Genomic DNA, 6,236 nt, shown 5'->3' on the forward strand with positions numbered 1-6,236 from the left:
GCCCTTCTATGCTAAGTCTAAAATATACAAGGAAGTCAGGCCTGGTGACTAATTTCTAGAATACCAGCTGTTGGGAGGTAGAGTCAGGAAGGCCAAAAGTTCACGGTTCTACTGGGCTCCAAAGTGAGTTCAAGGCCAGTCTGACTACATGAGACCATGCCTTAAAAAATGAGGAATAAGTAAATAAGCCAAGGATAATTAGTACCTGCTTTATTAAAGGGTATATGTTATGGTTTTCACTTAGTATGGGGCCTTCTTTTGTCTCCATCTAGAAGGAAGCTCTTACTCATTAGATAGACGTGAAGCCCTGTCCCATGGTTGGCTGACAGGAGTCCCTCGGGTTCATAAGCCCCACACAGCCATGATTTCTGTGGTTCCCATGTAAAACAAATTTAAAATTGACATACTTAAGAGCAGTGTGTCAGGATGACTGAGTGGTTGAAGACATATTCAAGAGTTGAGTATCCCTGCCTCATCCCTGGCACACACACACACACACACACACACACACACACACACACACACACCACATGTTGGCTGGCTTGTGGAATGGAACTATAGCAGCTGGGAAGCCTCTCCTCTTCTCCACACTAAGTGAGAAGCAAATAGGAAAGTTGAGGAGCGCGAGGCTTCCCTCAGGAATATGGAGGAGGTGGGAGAGGGGTTCCCTTCATAGCTCCATGTAATCGCCGCTCTGGCTCACAGAACGCAGACTTTAAGAGACACTGAGCAGGCTCAGCCAAGTAGCAGCCCCCAGTGCCTACCAAGCCAGAGACGCTGCCCTTGCTGGAAGAGATTCAGGGTTTCTGAAACATGCTGTGAATTGTTTCCGTTCTCTCCCTTTCTGAAAAAAGATATCAAGCGTTCACAATCCTGACTGTGCTAAAATTTCTAGCCTGTGTTAAAATCTAGTCTGTGGAAGTTTCTTTTATGATTACTATTATTACTATTTTAGCTTTAGTCTTCCTCTGTAATCCCGACTGGCTCAGAATTAGCTACGTAGTCACCAGGCTGACCTCACGCTTGCAGCAATCCTCCTGTCTCTGCTTTCCAAGGTCTGGGGTTACCAGTCTATGCCACTGTGCCTGGCCAGTTTACTGCCCTTTGTCTCAAGCCCTTCGTCACTTGCTCAGTGCTAATGGAGCTGGGCCCATTAAGTGGTTCATCTTAGCGGTGAGTCTGTGGTTAAACTTTGTCACTCAATGCCCTGGAGTGAGCACACAGAAGGAAGAGGCTTTCCCTGCTGGTTCTGGTGTGGTTGGCTTTGTTTTTTCTTATAGAATGACAAAGGTGCTCTAGGCCCTAGCTGAACACCCAGCGCTGGTGTCTACGTTGCTGTGACTTTCTCAATAAAAAATATTTGCATTGGGGTTGGCACTGCTGGGAATCCAGCTTTGGAGCTCATAGCTTCTGTGGGGCACCCACCCGCTTGCTTTGGCTTGCTTGGAGTGGTGTTTCTGGGGACTTTCCCTACCCAAACACTGTCCAGTCCAGGCTTAATGCTGCCCTAAAGTAGGCAGGCTCCTGAGAATGACCTTGAACATCTGGTCCTCCTGCTTCCAAGTACTGTGGTTACAGGCATGAGCTAAACAACAAAAACGGCTAAAGGATGGGAAAAACTGAGCCTGGGGCTTGCGCATACTAAGCAAGCATCTACCAGCTGAGCTATATCCCTAACATGTAAAGATTCTCACGTGTTGTGCACAAGCGTATGTGCTCACGTGTGTGTCCTTGAACACCTGCATAAGCACCTGTACATTTGTGTGTGCAGAGACATCAAATCGTCCTCAATTGCTTTTCTACCTTCCTTTCTGAGACAGGGGCGCTCTCTGAAACTGGAGCTCGCCAATTGGCTAGACAGGCTGACCAATGAGCTTCGAGGATTCACCTCTCTGTCCCACCTCTTGCTAAGTGCTGAGGTTCCAGAGTGCGCTACCACCCTTGCCTTTTATATTGGTGCTAGGGATCTGAGCTCAGGTCTTCATACCTGCATGGCAAGTGTTTTACCAACAGAGCCAGCTCTCTAGCCCAAAGATTCTTCTTAATTGAAGTTTTAGGGGTCAGATGACTTTGTGGTTTCTGTGACCTGCTTGAGCCTGATACAGAGAGATCTGTGTCACCTGGGCATTCGTTCCTCAGAGCGTCACGTGCGTCTCTCTCCGTTCAATGACCTCCTGCTAAATGTAGCAGGTGACGGTGGGTGTGACGGTGCACGCCTATAATCCAACACTCAGGACACTGATGGGAGGAACACCTGTTCAAGGTCAGTCTGGGCTACGTAGTGAGTACCCCCGTTTGTCAGGGTCACCGAGCAGGACTCTATCTCAACAAAACAAAACAACGACAAAAAAATGCACAAAAATGTGTCAGATGAGCAAAAAGTCCCCTTTAATTTTTTTTTATTGATTTTATTGAGCTACACATTTTTCTTTGCTCCTGTCCCTGCCTCTCCCCTCCCCTTCAACCCTCTCCCATGGTCGCCATTCTCCCAATTTACTCAGGAGATCTGTCTTCTTCTACTTCCCATGTAGATTAGATCTACATATGTCTTTTTTTTTTTTGTAATTTTATTAAATTATAAAAAGTTTCCATTTACGCCCCTCCTCCCAACGCCCTCCCACTCCCCCCCTCCCTCTCCTCCTCCCTCTTTGTCCCCAAGGAAAGTCAGGGTCTCCTGCCCTGTGGGAAGTCCAAGTTCCTCCCCCCTCACTCCAGGTCCAGGAAGGTGAGCATCCAAACAGACTGGATCCCAAAAATCCAGTATATGCAGAGGAAACCAGTCCCAGTGTCATTGTCAATGGCTTCTCGGAAAGACTGCAGGCCAGCCACATTCAGAAAATCCGGCCACATTCAGAGAATCTGGTTGGATCACATGCTCGTTCAGTCACGGTCCATCTGGCCTTGGTAAACTCTCATTAGATCCCACCCCTTGTATCAGTGGGTGATAGTATCCCTCGCAGTCCTTCGTCATTTTCTTCCTCCTTTTGCTCCTCGTTTGGATCTTGGGGGGCTCAGTTCGGTGCTCCAACGCGGGCCTCCATCTGTATCATCATCCAACGCCAGATGAGGGATCTATGGTGATAAGCAAAATATTCATCAGTATGGTCACGGGCCAAGGCCGGTTCAGGCACCCCCTCCTCTGTCCAGAGAACAAAGGTCTGGTCTCCAGAATATACAAAGAACTCAAGAAACTAGACACTAAAACTCTAATTAACTCAATTAAAAAATGGGGTACTGATCTGAACAGAGAATTCACAACAGATGAACTTCGAATGGCCAGAAGACACTTAAGGTCATGCTCAACCTCCTTAGCGATCAGGGAAATGCAAATCAAAACCACTTTGAGATACCATCTTACACCTGTCAGAATAGCTAAAGTTAAAAACACCAATGATAACCTATGCTGGAGGGGATGTGGAATGAGGGGAACACTCATCCATTGTTGGTGGGAATGCAAACTTGTGCAGCCACTTTGGAAATCAGTGTGGAGGTTTCTCAGGAAACTGGGAGTCAACCTCCCTCAGGACCCAGCAATTCCTCTCTTGGGAATATACCCTAGAGATGCCCAAACATACTACAAAAGCGTTTGTTCAACTATGTTCATAGCAGCACTATTTGTAATAGCCAGAACCTGGAAACAGCCTAGGTGCCCCTCAATAGAAGAATGGTTAAAAAAGGTGTGGAACATATACACATTAGAGTTTTACTCAGCGGTAAAAAATAATGACATCTTGAATTTTGCATGCAAATGGATGGACATAGAAAACGCTTTACTGAGTGAGGTAAGCCAGACCCAAAAAGAGGAACACGGTATGTATTCACTCATAAGTGGATTCTAACCATAATTAAAGGTCTTTGAGCCTATTATTCGTGATCCTAGAGAAGCTAAATAAGAAGACGAACCTGATGAAGATTATTTACCTATCCGCCAGGAGGTAGGAAATAGTCAAGAGTCCCAGGTAACCTTGGGTGCATGTGTGGGGGGGAGGGTTGATGGAAGGGGAGAGGGTTAGAGAGAAGGGAGTAGGGGAGGAATGGAGAAAGCTCGGTTGACCGGGATGGGGGGAAGGGAGGAAGGATGAATGTGGGATCAGGGAAGAATATATTTCAACTAAGGGAGTCATATTAGAGTTTACAGGAAACTTGATTATATATGGGATCCCAGGTCCAAGGAGAGATCCCCAGATTGTTCTACATATGTCTTTTTTAGGTCCTCATTGTTGTCTAGGTTTTCTGAGATTGTGATTTGTAGGCTGGTTTTCTTTCCTTTATGTTTAAAAACCACTTATGAGTGAGCACATATGATAATTGTCTTTCTGGGTCTGGGTTACCTCACTCAATATGATGTTTTCTAGCTCCATCCATTTTCCTACAAATTTCAAGATGTCATTATTTTTTTCTGCAGTGTAATACTCCATTGTGTAAATGTATCACATTTTCCTTATCCATTCTTTGATCAAGGGGCATTTAGGTTGTTTCCAGGTTCTGGCTATGACAAACAAAGCTGCTATGAACATAGTTGGACACATGTCCTTGTGGCATGATTGAGCATCCTTTGGGTATATACCCAAAAGTGGTATTGTTGGATCTTGAGGGAGGTTGTTTCCTAATTTTCTGAGAAACCGCAATACTGATATCCAAAGGGGCTGTACCAGCTTACATTCCCACCAGCAATGCAGGAGTGTTCCCTTTTCCCCACAACCTCTCCAGCATAAGTTGTTATCAGTGTTTTTGATCTTGGCCATTCTTACAGGTGTAAGATGGAATCTTAGAATTGTTTTGATTTGCATTTCTCTGATGACTAAGGATGTTGAGCATTTCCTTAAGTGTCTTTCAACCATTTTAGATTCCTCTGTTGAGAGTTCTCTGTTTAGGTCTGTACTCCATTTTTTTTCCATTTTTTTTTAAAAATTAGATTATTTGTTCTTTTGATGACCAATTTCTTGAGTTCTTTGTATATTTTGGAGATCAGACCTCTGTCTGATGTGGAGTTGGTGAAGATCTTTTCCCATTCTGTAGACTGCAGTTTTGTCTTGCTGACCATGTTCTTTGCTTTACAGAAGATTTTCAGTTTCAGGAGGTTGCATTCATTAATTGTTTCCTTCAGTGTCTGTGCTGCTGGGGTTATATTTAGGAAGTGGTTCCCTGTGCCAATGCGTGCAAGTGTACTTCCCATTTTCTCTTCTATTAGGTTCAGTGTGGCTAGCTTTATGTTGAGGTCTTTGATCCATTTGGACTTGAGTTTTGCACATATGGATATGGATCTATTTTAATTCTTCTATATGTTGATATCCAGGTATGCCAAAAAGCCCATTTTTAAAGTGCTGGTATGTCACACAAATTCCAGTTAACGGGGAAATAATTGAAGGAGCTCATTGGTAAGGTGGCTGATGCAAGCATGAGGCCGAGTTTGGAACTCAGTACTCATGTACAAAGCCAGATACCGCAGTGTGCACCTGGGGTTGCAACCCTGGGGAGGCGAAGGTAGAAGGATCCCTGAGATTTGCTGGCCAGTTAGTCTTGCTGATTCAGTGAGCTCCAGGTTCAGTGAGAGGTCCTGCCTCAAAAAACAAAGTGAAGAGTTGTAAAGGGGAGACGCCAGTGTTGACCTCTGGCCTCCATACACATGTATGGACCTGTGTGAGCGTGCATGTGCCCACACACATACACACACAGAGACATAGACACACACATAGAAACAGAGAGACAGAGAAGGCAGGGAGCTTGCCAAACCAGTAATAATTTTGAGGGATCTCATGGTTTGAACACGTACTTCACAGACGGTGAAATTACTGCATCTCATAGGTCATCCCTAACCAAAAAAGTGTGATGCTTTTGAGTGCTGGCCTGATACTACAAGTGAAAGATGAAACCTTGTATGGGTGGTAAGTGTGTGTGTGTGTGTGTGTGTGTGTGTGCATGTGTGTGTGTGTGTGGGCGTGTGTGTGTGTGTATAAAATGCATGCACATGTGTGTGTGTGTGTGTGGGCGTGTGTGTGTGTATAAAATGCATGCACATGTGTGTGTGTGTGTGTGGGCGTGTGTGTGTGTATAAAATGCATGCACATGTGTGTGTGTGTGTGTGTGTGTGTGTGGGCGTGTGTGTGGGCGTGTGTGTGTGGGCGTGTGTGCTGAGGCTAGAGAAGGCTATTAGATGTCACTTTCCACCTTGTTGCTTTGAGATAAGGTCTCTCACTGACCCAGAGCTTGCTGCTTTGACTAGGCTGGCCGGTCAT

The sequence above is a fragment of the Myodes glareolus genome, chromosome 9, assembly GCF_982192425.1.
Source record: "Myodes glareolus chromosome 9, mMyoGla1.1, whole genome shotgun sequence".
Lineage (NCBI taxonomy): Eukaryota > Metazoa > Chordata > Mammalia > Rodentia > Cricetidae > Myodes > Myodes glareolus.